Source organism: Triturus cristatus, chromosome 4_2, assembly GCF_964204655.1.
Source record: "Triturus cristatus chromosome 4_2, aTriCri1.1, whole genome shotgun sequence".
Lineage (NCBI taxonomy): Eukaryota > Metazoa > Chordata > Amphibia > Caudata > Salamandridae > Triturus > Triturus cristatus.
In genome coordinates, this window is record NC_140586.1 from 51,658,741 (window position 1) to 51,673,295 (window position 14,555).

A 14,555-nucleotide genomic window follows, 5' to 3' on the forward strand; every position below is an offset into this window, starting at 1 on the left:
TCAAACCCTTAAACTATTCTTTTTTTTTCCAGTACACCTTAATTTATCGTGAAAACATAGTCCATATTATTTTACATGTTCCTCACATTTAAATTTCTCCCAAAACAGAAAATGATAAACGCAACTTCAACAAAAGGATTTCCATTTCTATTATTCATTTCTTAATTTACCATATACATCTCCTCTCAAACTCTAACCTCACCTTTAAAATTAGTTAGTTGTGAAAGAAATGTGGCACTCAAACAGCAGATTAGCAGAGCCAGGATCTCAGAGCTGTACACCTCTCTCCTCTCAGCAGAACCAGATAATGGCAAACTTTCCCTCTATTTTTCCACACATATACATGTAAGTTTCAAATCTCAGTGCTTCCCCCTTTTTTTCAAATGTAATCACACATTTCTATTGGTTGAAAACCAACCCTTTTCCAAAAGTACCCTGCCCCCAACTTGACTTCTGCCTAGTACCCTTCCCCCAACTTGACTTCTGCCTGCTACCATAGCAACAGCTCATGGAACACTGCTGTGTGGAGTTAGGTCAGAAGTTCGCCACACAATGTTTCAATTCCACAGAGCAAGAGTGCTTGACTTTTCAAACCTAACAGCAAATCCATAGTACTGTTCTTTGGTAACACATTTTTTTGTACCAATACAAAACATGCTTCTATTAATTTACACATACAGCCTAGTTTTTATTCTAGAATGGCATGAAACAGCCAATCAGTTCTTTTTGTTTTGAAAAAAATATGTATGCCTCCATTTCCAAACTGTCTTTCTTTTCATATTGCCATTCTACTGAAAGACACCTCCTGAGTGCATCCAGTTCTCCTTTGAAGATGTTCACAGTGTGGATTGTAGGGCACAGCTATGTCTTCTGGAGTGAAAAGTTTGCAGAGAAAACAGGTATGGTGAGAGACCTTGCTTTGCCAAATGTAGACATTAAATGGATTGGTCAGAGAGGGTTAAAGTGGCACCAATTGATGCCATTGGTGAAATCCTTCATGCAAATCCAACACCCTGACCTCATAATAGTGCACTGTGGTGGCAATGACCTAGGCACTTTGACTGGGGTAGGTCTGGAAATGCTTATGAAGGACACCTTTGCACAACTGTTTTCACTTTTCCCTAAAACTGCCTTTGTGTTTTCCAACATATGCCAAAGGCAAAAATGGAACTGGTCCAATCATTTCTGTCCGCAGATTGACAAAGCAAGAAAGCACGTCAACAAATCTGTTTCTGCTTTCCTCCGTGACTATGGTATGGGTGCCATTTACCACAACAACTTGCGTTATGACATGCAAGACATTTATAGAGGAGATGGTGTGCACTTCAATGATGAAGGGAACAGAGTCTTCCTCTTGAACCTTAGACTCTGCATCGGTACTTACTTGTAGGTACCACTAAAAAAATGACTTCATAAACACAACAGCTCTTTTTAGAGCTCCCTAATATCTAAACTCTTAAATCTGCATTTCATTTCTTTTTTAATTTATTTTTTCTTCCGTACGCTTACCGTACGCGTACCCCATGATTTTTTTAAAAATCAATAAATGTTTTCTTTGAACTTTACAGTCCTTCTTTGACCCCCTCACAAATGTAAGGGGGTCTGTAACTCTCCTCCTTGCCCCCTTTTCTTGTTTTCACTCTTTTTTTTTCTGAGTGAAACACACAAAATGGCGGCCGCCGCTTCCTGGTTTCGGCCGATTCGAATGTTTACTAAGATCTAACAGCCAATCAGAATCGCGCTCGCGCACGCCACCGTACGCGTACGGTAAGCTTACGGTACGCGTACCGTAAGCTGGCTCAGATATATATATTGATTTAAAGGCTATTTTCTCAGAATCTACTGAACAGATTTACACCAAACCTACAAAAGGCACTTCCTTGACCTAGGGACTACCTCTCTACCAAATTTCTAGTAATTCTGTTCAGCCGTTCGGGCTGTAGCCCTGTCTAAAGGTCCTATGGAAAAATGCATGGGAAAAACGCGTTTTGGGACCCCCCTTTTATCTCAGCCCCCGCTTGACGAATCCCCCCGAGACTTTCAGGGTAGGAGCGGAGCGTAGCGCCCCACCTATTTTGAGAAATTCGCGAGGATTCATCGACCGGCGCCAAAGTTATTCAAAATAGAATGTTGCGGATTTCCTATGGAAAAGGGGTCCTAACTATAACTACCTACTGGCGACCGCCAGTAGGTAATATATATATATATATATATATATATATATATACATATCTACACACATAGCAGCATAGATATGAATCAGAAAAGCAATGGTTCTTGACTGATCAACTTATTATGTGCACCCAAACCTGGAAGGCACCCTGGTTAAAAAAAAGAAACTGTGCATGTGGGCTTTAATGCCAGTGATAAACGCCACACACATGGCTGAGATATGAAGGCAGCGAGGGACGGAATGACTACTTTTCTCTCGCTCCTTACACCAATGCTTTCAAATTGATTTTTCCTCAGCCACTACAGGAGATGTTTATGCTACCTGGGCTGAGAGAGGATCTAAAGAATTAGTGACCTGTTTAATCCTGCTGAAAACTTCAACCCTTTGAACAAATTAAGGATGAATGTGGGATCCCTGAGAGAGAAAGAATACATTACTTGCAAGTTCGACATTGGGAGATCCTGAACTCAATTACACCTTTCGTCTCCTGATACTTGTTTGAATTTGGAAAAATTGCTACTGATGAAAGATGGGTGCAAAAGACTAACTTTCGATAACACCTTATCTGGTAGAGACATGATCTAGCCACAGATTTCTTACCTTTAAACTTCCAGGCGTCAGGCTGGATCTGGAAGATTTTTGATAGCAGTACCCCTGCGTGCCGATAGGTGATGTTGTAGGCATCGGGTTAGTCTACGTCATGACATCCGTATCGTCTATATAGGTGCCACTCCGCGTGCTCACATCAGTACTTTCACGACTTTCCATGCGAGAAGCGCTGAGCCATGAAGTGACTGACCATGGTGTGTTAAAAAACAACTAGGGCTCTGAAGGGAAGCAGCCCTGCCACTAAAACTAATCTGCAGTGCGGGAAGGATGGGTGGGTCGGTAAGCAATCTGCAGCTAGATCACGGCTCTACCAGATAAGGCGTTACCAAAGGTAAGTAACTTGTCCATCTGATAGAAACATCTAGCCACAAACTCCTTACCTTTGACCAGATACCCAAGCAATACCATCCCCAGAGGAGGGACTGTGGAGAAGCTTCAAACCAAAATGTCGAGCAGAACAGACAAAAAGTCCCTCCCTGCGGACCTGGTTATCCAGGAAGTAATGCTTGGTGAACATGTGCAGAGATGCCCAAGTGGCTGCCTGGCAAATGTCACGAACTGGAACACCACGCTGAAGAACCGTGGTGGCTGCCTTTGCCCTGGTAGAATGGGCCCCGAGGCCTTCATGAGGCTGTTTCGTCACCAAGGTGTAACATATTTTACTGCAAAGAATGACCCAACGTTAAATGGTACTCTTCTGAACAGCACGCCCCTTCTCTGCTCCAGCATACCCTACGAACAGCTGGTCATCCTACAGGAACATTTTAGTGCGGTCAAGGTATAACAACAATGCTCTATTTGGGTCCAAGCGGTGGAGACGCTCTTCTTTTGAAAGATGTGGAGGAGCATGCACAGTGACAGATTGTCTCATATGGAAAGGTGTTACTAACTTGGGCAGAAAAGAAGTCCTTGTGCACAGCACTACTTTGTCTGGAAAGACGGTCAGGTAAGGAGGCTGAGATGACAGAGCCTGCAGTTTGCTCACCCTCCTGGCTGAAATTATTGCCACTAAAAAGGCTGTTTTGAAAGTGAGCAGCCAAAGGGGACAGTTATGCAATGGTTCAAATGAGGCATACATCAAGAAGGTGAGAACGAAATTAAGGTCCCACTGGGGCATAATAAAAAGTGAAGTGGCAAACAAATGAGTGAGCCCCTTCAGAAATCTCTGAACAAGAGGTGATTTAAAAAGTGATGGTTAGTCTGGCAATATAGGAAAAGCAGACAGGGCCGAAAAGTAGCCATTCAGGGTGCCCAGATCAGACCCCTCCTGTGCCAAGGAAAGAATGAATAGAAGAATGTCTGAGAGGGAAGCAGATAAGTGGTCAACAGACAGTTCAGTACAATATTTTCGAAATCTCTGCCACCGGCAGGCGTATTTTGACTTTGTGAAGGGACGCCTAGTTTCAGGGATTCTGGGGAGTCACAGTACTATGCTTGGGATTATGGGACCTTAGTAGGCAGGGACTGAGTCATCTTACCACCTGAGTACCCATGAGCCTGGGACTGACTAGCTATAGTGTCTCACTTGCCCTTCTACTCACTTTCAGGGGAACAAGTGGTTAGAAACCCAAGTACACAATACTCCAGACCCTCTCAGGAATCGTAGTTGCAGGACACACTCTTTCAATCTCACACTCTTACTAGTCCACAATGAGTTCTGACAGAGACACAAAGAAAGTTCAAATGTTTATTTTAACTAGCGTGCTCTGGTATGCAATATATGTGCCACAACAAGGAGAAAATGGCTAACACAAAGACGGTTAGCTTAGCAAGTAGTCTGTAAATCATAAATGGAGCTGTCCTTATGTAAGACAGTGCAGACTAACCTCCCTCTCCTTCTACAGAAGCAAAATAATTATATATCAGAAGATCTTATAGGTATTAGCAGCAGACCCTGTACCTCAGTATACACAGATGAAAGCTCTACATCTCAGGTGCTGTCATGATCTTTTCCCTGGAAAGGACCCTCTCCAAGTGTGTGTTACCTATCTGTGCATACCTATATGACAAAAAGTACGTGTTCCCAAACAACAGCTGCATTTGCATGTTTTGTCAAGGTGCAAGGGCCTGACCAGAACAGAATAACAAGGCGCATTGTTATTCGACCTTGCCTACATGTCTCAGACTAAATCCCAGGAATGAACAGAGTGTAAAAACAACAGCATGTTCTGTGTGAAAGTTCATTGTGGCACAAAGTAAAATATAGCTGTAAGGTAAAGTGTGCAAAGCAGAGGACAGTCTGCAACATGCTCATGCTAAAATAGGGAAAACGACAATGGGCCTGCACAGGACTTATGACACCCTCCCCTTGGTCAGGACAGTAGCACTGAATGACGACAGAAGTCAAACGGTAAGCAGAACCTAATGGCCGGCTTATAACGGGGCTTATGACAGCCTGGCTGCCAGGAAAACTGCACAGACTTCGGCAGGAAGGTCAAAAGCTGTCAAATGTTGCAGCTCAATCTCCACACAAGGAGGCGGAGAGTGGACAGGTTCGGGTGAAGAACCCTCCCCTGCTGCTGCGGCAGAAGATCCTCCCGAAAGGGCAGCTGGATTGGTAGATCAATGCTCATTTGCAGAAGCTCGGAATACCACACTCTCTGTTCCCTGTCCCGCAGCCACAAGGATTACTTGGGCCCAGCCTCTCCTGATCTTCTTGAGCACTCTGGGCAGGAGTGGTATGGGCGGAAAGGCATACAGGAGGCCTGTGAAAAGCACCGCCGAGGGAGAGCTGCCTTGGAAGCTCCAATCCGCAAAACTGCTAACATTGCACGTTCTCTTCAGAGACAAACAGATATAAACAAGGTTCTCCCCACTGTTGAAGGAAACCTTGCACCACCTCTGGATGGAGACAGCACTCGTGATCCGCAAGTGACTAACGGCTAAGTTTGTCTGCTCTGACGTTCAGCGAACCAAACAGATATTGAACCACAAGGGAAATGCTCTGTTGTTCCAGCCAAGTCCAGAGACACTGGGCCATTTGACTGAGGGTCCACGACCCCAACCCGCCTTGTTTGTTGCAGGACCACATGGCGGTAGTGTTGTCAGCAAACACTTGAACTTGTCTTCCCTTGAGGGGTGTTACGAAGACTTTCAGTGCCAATCAGATTGCACGAAGCTCCAAGATGTTGAAATGGAGCCTGGCTTCCGCAGGAGACCACAGTCCTCTGATGTCCACCTCTCCCAGATGGCCGCCCTATCCAAGAAGTGAAGCGTCCATCACTACCGTGAGATCTGGGTGGTGAAGGGAGAGGGGTCTGCCACTGACCCAATCGTGGTTTGTCAGCCACCACTGCAGGTTGTTCGTGGTGCCCTCTGATAACTGAACTAGGTCGGTGAGATTCCCCGATGCTGTCCCCATTGGAACTTTAAGTACCACTGCAGAGCCCGCATGTGCCATCTGGCATGGTCCACAAGCAGGAGGCAGGAGGCCATGAGGCCCAACAGCCTCAGAGTAATATTCACCGAAACCCAGAACAGAAGCTCAAACATCGGTATCATAGCCTAAATATATCCTGGACTTACTGCTCAGGATAATAAGCCCAAAACTGCACCGTGTCTAGAACTGCTCCGATGAAAGGGAGTGTCTAAGAGGGGGTCAGGTGTGACTTTGGCACGTTGATAGTGAATCCCAGCGAATGCAGGTGGTTCGCTGTAGAACGGAAGTGGGAGGCGACTGCTTGAGATGAGCCCTCCTTCAACAACTAGTCGTCGAGATAGTAGAAGACTGGAACACCTGATCTCCGCTGATGGGCTGCGACCACCACCATCAACTTTGTGAACACCTGAAGGGCACTGGTGAGGCCGAAGGGGAGCACTGTAAACTGAAAGTGCTATTGGCCCACCATAAACCGCAGATAGTGGAACAGGCAGGCAAGACGGGGATATGGAAATAGGCATCCTGCAAGTCCAACGCTACAAGTTTTCCGGGTCCATGGCAGACAGGGTTTGAGCAAGGGTGGGCATCCTGAACTTCTTTTTGAGGAAGTAGTTGAAGGCTCTGAGGTTGAGGATAGGACAAAGGCCTCCGACCTTCTTTTCTGGGACATGAACCCTCTCTATTGCCCCCTTGGCCAAGAGAGTCTCGACTTCCTCGCGGAGTAGCGCAAGGTGATCCTCTGTCAGCCGATCTAAGTTGGAGGCATGGAGTGAGGGGTAGTCTTAAAGGGGAGGGAGTTGCCCCTTCGCCTATTTGCAACACTCACCTGTCCGAGATGATATCTCACCAGTGGTGGAGGTGATGGCGTATCCTCCAACCAGCTGGACGGCCATAATCCAGAGGGATCAGACTAGGAAGGTTTTGCAGTGGAGGAGGTGTTTATGGCTTGACCTGACTTCTGGCCACCCGACCCGCAAGGTCTGGGTGAACTTCGTCCACGGCCCTACAGAGGTTGCTGGACTTGCAGAGTGCTCTGGCTGGAATAGGGTTGGCGCGGTTGGTAAGCCCTTCCGTAGCCACGAATGGGGCGAAAGGCAGACACAGCCCAGGATGACTTGGTGAGGCCCAACTTGGTTGAAGCACTCAAGCGCTGAATCTGCCTGGTCTCTGAAGGAACGGGAGCCATTAAAGGGCATGTCCTAAGGTTAGCTTGGACATCCCCTGAAAAGCTAGACGTCCTCAGTCAGGTGTGGCGCCTAACACCCACCGTCGAGGAAATCACTCTTCCTAGTGAGTCTGTCGTGTCTAAGCCACATCGTATGGCAAACTTCGCTGCATCTCTCCAGTCTGCAGCAGCTTGGGAGAGGAGAGCCCAGTCCTCCTTCAAGACTCTTGGCAACACTTGCGCAACCATGTCATATAGCGATTGGGAGTAACGGCCCAAGAGGCATGTGGTGTTTACGGACTACAATGCTAGGCTGGTGGAAGAAAAAATCTTCTTACCAAAGCTGTCCAGCCTTTTGGATTGCCTGTACGGGGGTGCGGAAGGGAACGAGCCATGGAAGTGGAGGCTTAGACCACCAAGCTCTGTGGGATGAGATGGGTGGAGAGGAAAGCTGGCTCGCCTCGTGCAGGGTGGTGGCGGTGAGCAATAGTTCTATTCACAGGAGCCTCTGTGCTGGGCTTGGACCAGGTGCCGGTAGAACGTCTGTCAAGGTCTCATAGAAAGGCAACAAGGGTTCCGAGGTAGACACACAAGGCTGCAAGACCTCTGTCAAGACATTAGTCTTGACTTCCACTGTAGGAAGCTGCAGGTGCAAGATCGCCATAGCCCTATGCACCACCATCGCAAAAGAAGCCCCCTCCTCCGTAGCCAGGTTAGGGTGAGACACCATGCCAGTATCTGGAGAGGTGTCCAGGCTGCTGGCATCACCCAGTCCAATTCCTGATTTGGTTGCGGGATTTCTAAGGGATCCTGATGCCCCTACAAATCATCATCCCCCGTAACCCTTCAGAATAGGGCAGACTTCATGGCATGGAGCTATATGGCTCCGTCTGCGCCGTTCTCGATAGACGCCTACCGTCTCTTCTGTCTCGTCACGTGACGGACAGAGTGAAGTCGAAGCACGCTTCGACTTTTTGCGCTTCTTACCAGACCATGAGGACTTCGACTGGGAGGAATAAGACTTTGACCCCCGGATTGGGGCTTGGACCTTCCTCTCAACCTCTGTGGTGCTGTACCCCGGGCTACGATTAGCTTTAGGGACAGCTCCCTCAAAAGCCTTCAGCACCATGGCCTGGCAGTTGGAGCATGACTTCGGGTAAAGTTGCGCTCCAGGCACCAAAGACACCCCAGGTGGGGGGTCTGTGATCGACATGGTGTGGGAGGTGCATGGCTTGAACCCAAAGGTCTTATTGCTGGACATACCCACACACCAAAAGGACTCGACAAAAAGTTTAAAAAAAAAGTCTGTCAAAAAGTTACAAGGGGTAGCTCTGTGACAGATCTGCGCTGGCTGGGGAAGAAAGAAATGAACTAACGTCCGAGCTCACGTGTTTTTGGGATGACTTACTGAATTATGTTGATACTGTTTTTGGGGTCCAAATTCCCAGATTCCTTACCTACACTTTACTAGGCTTGCCCAATATGCTAACATACTCACTACATTCAATCAAGGGCAGGTTGAAGACGATGGCTCTCTGCACAGCACTACAAGCGGTGGTGGGACTGTGGGGGCAGAGATATGTCCCTGGAACACCGCAATTGGACCTTTTGACTATGGGAGTTACTGGGTATGGAGAACATTTCCATGAGCATTGTGCAAACAAATGTATCCTTTAAAAAAGTATGGACTCTGTTTTTAACCCTTCTTGTAGACAAATTCAGAGAACTTACATGCCCCAGGTACCTAATAATATTAAACCTAACCAACAATACACAGAGCGATGAGGCACGGCAGTCACACGCCAGAGAATAAAGCGAGGGGCCTGGACTCAGCTTGGATCTGGTACAGGCTAAACAAGACTAGATGAGTCACCTTGACAGGAGAAGTGGATGCTTTCTTTCATTAAGTGCCTTACACTGTCCAGAAGATCATGTACTGACATTGCCTGGTCCTATTTGGGGGGAGGTGTCTATATTTTTGTTTTGCCTGTTTTCTTTTTTCCTCTTTCTGCCATTATCGCTACTTCCTTGCCGACACTGAATGTAGGTGAGCATATATGTTTCAGAAAACATTTAATAAAACTAATTGATCAATAAACCAGATTTTATATAAACAAACTTTCTTTCTAGAGCCCTGCCAGACTTTTACCCTCAGATCAGAAATTCTTGTTGCCGGTAGCTAAAACCTGGACCTGTAAATACAGGGATGCTGCAGCAAAGTTGTGGAACTCATTGCCCCTCCCTCTCCTCACAATTTCTGACTCAGGTCTGTTTATTTATTTTGATTTTAACCCCTTTCTTGTCCATTAGTTCTTTTCTAGTACAGCAGCAAGAAACCGCTCTGGTGGATGTACTAATCCGAATTTAAAGCAAGTAGAGCAGCGATGGCCTTTCTCCAGCGACCAGTCTGAGGGTAGGCACAGATGTTCAGTTTCAGAGTCTTGCCCTGAAACCCCCTCAGATCTAGAGGCCAGCCCTCACTTGCAGAGTTTGAATGTCAGCATTGGGTGGTCATTTGAAAAGTGGAAGCATTCAGGTTTGATTTGATTTTACTATACAAGATGTATGCCTAACGTGACTCAGAGGAACATTCCATAAAACTTTACACAATCACATACTTATAATACACAAGTCGCAATATATAAATAAAACATTTCTAAAAAGAAATGTAAATGTCTAAATCATAGACATTCAGGGTCTAGCATTTCTTTCCTTTTCATGTATGGATGGTCAAGTACTATCTTCAAAAAGGTTAATCCCAGACTAGGGCCTACATTTGTGGTAACAGAGTCATAACTCTATTCTGGGGGCTTCTGAAGTCATTTTAACAAAGGTAACTAATGTTCCACCAGACTCCACATGCATCCTTGGTCGTGAAGAGGTGTCCATGATGTCAAATCCAAAGTCCTCTCGACCAGAAAACTGGTGGGTCCCGGCTCACATACAGGGAATGACATCAAATGCTGCTTCCTGATCTGGCTAGGAATTGACAGCGTGCCATCCTTTGATGATTAAGTCCTTTCTTCACTCTTTGTTTGGACTTACATTTGCACCATGGACTAAGTGGGAGCCAAATGAAAGTGGCATATTCTAGAAACCAGAATTTCGGTCTAGTGGTTCCCCCAGAATGGAAAACCTGAAGGTTGATCCCAGATCAGTGCACAAAGTTCCTCAGTCTCCTAGCAAGGCATGCGCAAGCCAAGGCAGGTCCCAGGTGCTCCAGCTATGTTGTATCCCTAAGGCCCTTCCAGCCATGGGGGCACAATGAATAAACAAACATGGTTCTGGGTTTGGTAATATACACACAATTCAGGGCTGTATGGAGATACATTGGGGGAAAAAAATCACTCCGCACCAGAATACCTTAGATTTGTGCACATATGTCATTATGGGCCTCACTAACACAAAAAGTACCCTTTAGCATGACATTAAGCATCAGCGGTATCTAGATTGAGATTCTTATGTGAGGTACAGCCTGCAGTACACATTTCAATATAACTGGAAAATAGTAGGCCATGCACAATATGCCTTTTTACAGAAATTGCACCTTGTTCTTAGGAATATCCCACAACATTCTGTTTGCCGCTTGGTGACTGTTAGCCTTGCTATTTGCTGCAAACCCGGTAACACTAGCTCAGTAGGTCAGGTTCTGCGTCAACTCCAATGGTTAATGTGCCGTTGCCTATGTTGCGCTATATTTTTGTAATGATGAGGATGTTGCTGCTTTGCAACACAATATTTTTGGCAGTACATTCACAACTTTCGTTGTGTCCTCAGAGCTAAAACTCACCAGATGAAAAGTTGGCTGCAAGGACGGTGCAGGAATGAAATTGCAAGAGAAGTAGCACTTTCATGTACTGCAAGCGCAACTCCCCACCAACAAAACTTGAAATTTTCTTATATGGGAAACCCTTTAGCTATCAACTGACCACTATGAAGGGTACTTTTAGTTGACCTGAGAAAACTCAGCCAAAAGCACTGAACATCTGGGCACCTGTAGACACCAACTTGTGTATTCCGAAAAGTGAAACCACGATGCTTAATGCTGCTGCATGGGCGTTTTTTTAAGGGGCATGGTCGGAATTTTTTGGTTGTGAAAGCCAGTGGGGAACCATAAATAAATCGCTACAAAAGCGCCAGTCTCTTCTGAACTATTTTTATTGAAGCAAACAGAGACAAAATTGCCATTTAAAAAAAAGATAATAATAATACAGTGATGCAAGTAATTATATGTCAGGGCTGGAAGAACTGATTATACGTTTTGTTGATATCTACATATTGCATTAGTTTTATTGACTGTTGTAGTCTGGGTATTGCTGAGCGTCTCACCCTGTTCTAACACTTTGCAGCTGATTGCGGTCTTTGCTGATTATTATTTCGGCATCGGTGTGTTGTGAGTTATTGTTTCAAAATTGTGCTTGATTGTTCACAAAATTGCACGAGCTGCGTCGTGAATCTTGTATGCACGCCGGCTGTCCCCGAGGCGGATTTTTAGCCTCAGTGGAGCGGAAACAGGGAGCGGACTACGTCAATCTATGTGATGGGGGCTGTTCTCTTTCTATTTCCATACTCCGCACCACACTGGGCATGTGCATGTTTCCTTCAGGCCTGGGCGTAGTGGGGCTACATGGAGCAGCGCGTAGTGTGGCAAAATCCTGACCTAGAGTGTTTACAGGCTGCTTCCTCCACATTTAAATTGAGGCACCATATTTGCCTGGCAGGGGTTACATTCACCCTCTCTCTCTTGAATTACTAACTGACTAAAAAAGATATCAAGATAATGGCACAGTGGGAGCCTTATCAGGAGTTCTTCCCTGATGATAATGATGAGCAGTTGGAACTGGACTTGGATGCTCTTAACTGCAGTGTGCAGCAATCAGTTAATAAGGCTTTGGGCCCCTTTGCTCATCATTACATCATTACGACTATGCGAGCCAATGGGGTTGGCAGCTCTTGACCCCTTGGACAGGGAGCAATGCCGCCCTTACACAAAAGGACAATGCCAAGGCCAAAACGAAGACCCAGGTGGAGGTGCTGTGGAAATGTACCCAAAAGTGAGCACACTGGTGCAGGGTCACCCTCTCATCCACGGGTCCAAAGACTCACAAAAAGAGATCGGGACTGGAGTTGAAATAAAACAACAAGTTTATTAAACACGCATGAGCGGGACCACATCCACACAACACTCTCATGTGTTGTAGGAGGCGGTACACTGAACTCACAAACCATCATCCTTATATACAGTTTTGTTGCAATGTAAGCATATGGACAGAAATGGAAAGAACTAGTTTAGAAATAGCTATCAGCAAACAAGGGCAGATGGATGACCACTTGGTCAGCAAATAGGGAGGGGGAGCAGGAATGCTTATGGCGGCAGTAAACAGTCAACAGATAACATCTAGGACCAGGTGCACCAGCAGCTACAAACCCCCAGCACGTACATTGCTGAGCCATGTCGAAAGAGGTCAACTAAAATAGATGACACAAGCAGGGTGAAAAGGCGAACAGCAGAGGACGAAAGAATTACGAAGGAAACAAAATGGACATCACAGCCAAAATGGCTGTTGCTTATGCTAATGTAAAATATTACACGTTTCCACAGTGCAGGCAGAAGTATTTGAGAAACTGCGACACAAAAGAGACACTGAACCTGACTATAGCTCCTCCCTCAAGGAGAGACCACTCACAACTCCTCAGACTCTGTGCCTTCTCACTCGGAGGACCACAAAGAGGAAGATGCCCCTGGGCCTAGTAAAAAGAAACTCTTATCTCCATCCAAAACCCTTGAGTACTTACCTTTGAGCCCACAGAAATTTTACACCCCAGAGCTTCAAATTGGGCCCCTCCTCAGGTGGCAGATTATGTCCAATCGCACCTCCATCAGGACTTCAAAAAGGAAGTCCATGCTCGTCTTCGAGGACAATGCCCTCACCCAGATCTGTTTAGTAAGTTAGCAGATACCCCCAGAGAAAGTATGCAAAGGACCCTAAGAAGGGCCTAGACCGAACATGGCGCAATTGCCAGAACAAGCTCCCGGACATGTCTGGCCCATTGACAAAGATACTCAAATTAGCTTTCCATGCCAAAACTCTCTCCAGTGGACCCGGAAGTCCTAATGGGTTGGGCGCAGCGGGCCATTTGCCAACTGGGAAAGATAAACTGCGCTATTTCCACAGAATGATAGAGATCAATTCTCATGAGAATTGACCTCAAGCTTAACGATTTGGCCACCTCTTAAGCTGGCCCAGTGGCTGAGTTACTGCTTTTCGGGGGTTCATTTGTTAAAGAACTCATCAGATTCTGCTCCAAATATTCCACACTGGACAAGGCCCAAATGATACTTAAAAAAGTGTTTAGAGGGAGCCTTTTTGGGTGGGCACGCGTCAGGCTGGGGATCCTATCAAGGTGCTCAATAGGGATACTATCCCAGAGGCAGAGGCGGATGGCATGGGAAACCAGCAGAGCGCACCATCTATCCCACCCATTCCCGAGGAGGGAGTCCAAGCTTCCACCGTGGCAATCACAGAGAAGCACAAGGAGCTTTTCAAGATGCCGGCTATAACAGTGAGAATTATTCCTTTTTCGAAGGTAACTTTGGAAGGAAAGAATGGGGTTGTCCACAGGACATCTGAGATAGATTACCCAACACCAGTGGGTCCTAGAGACCATTCTAGGCTTCAAACTAAAATTCTACAACACCCCAGTCCAATCATGTCCCCCTAAACCAATGTGTTTTCCCCAGAAAGAACAGTCTTTTATAGACTCAGCAGTCTATCGAAGGGGCAGTATGTTTTTCGGTACCTCACCCCAAGGGGTTTCTAAGTCCCATTTTCCTGGCCGTAAGGAGGGGGTGGCTACCGTTTAGTTCTAACTCTAAAGGATTTCAACATCTGAATATTATACAGACATTTCAAAATTGAGGGAATTAATTTGCTAAGGGACATCCTTCAGGAAGGCGACTGGATGGTCCGAGTGGACCTGTAGGATGCCTACATTTCGGTTCCCATCTACCCGCCTCACAGGAAGTTTCTACAATTCCTGTGGCAGGTCAGGGCCTGGAATTTATGTCCCTTCCTTTTGGTCTCTCATCAGCCCACTGATAAGGCCAGAGGTGGAGTTGCTGAGAGCCCGGGGAGGACTTATGATGATGCATCGAGAAGACATTATTTTGATGGCACAGGATCTTCAGATGCTCAGGACTAATCTTTCATGGACCATTCAGTTTCTGC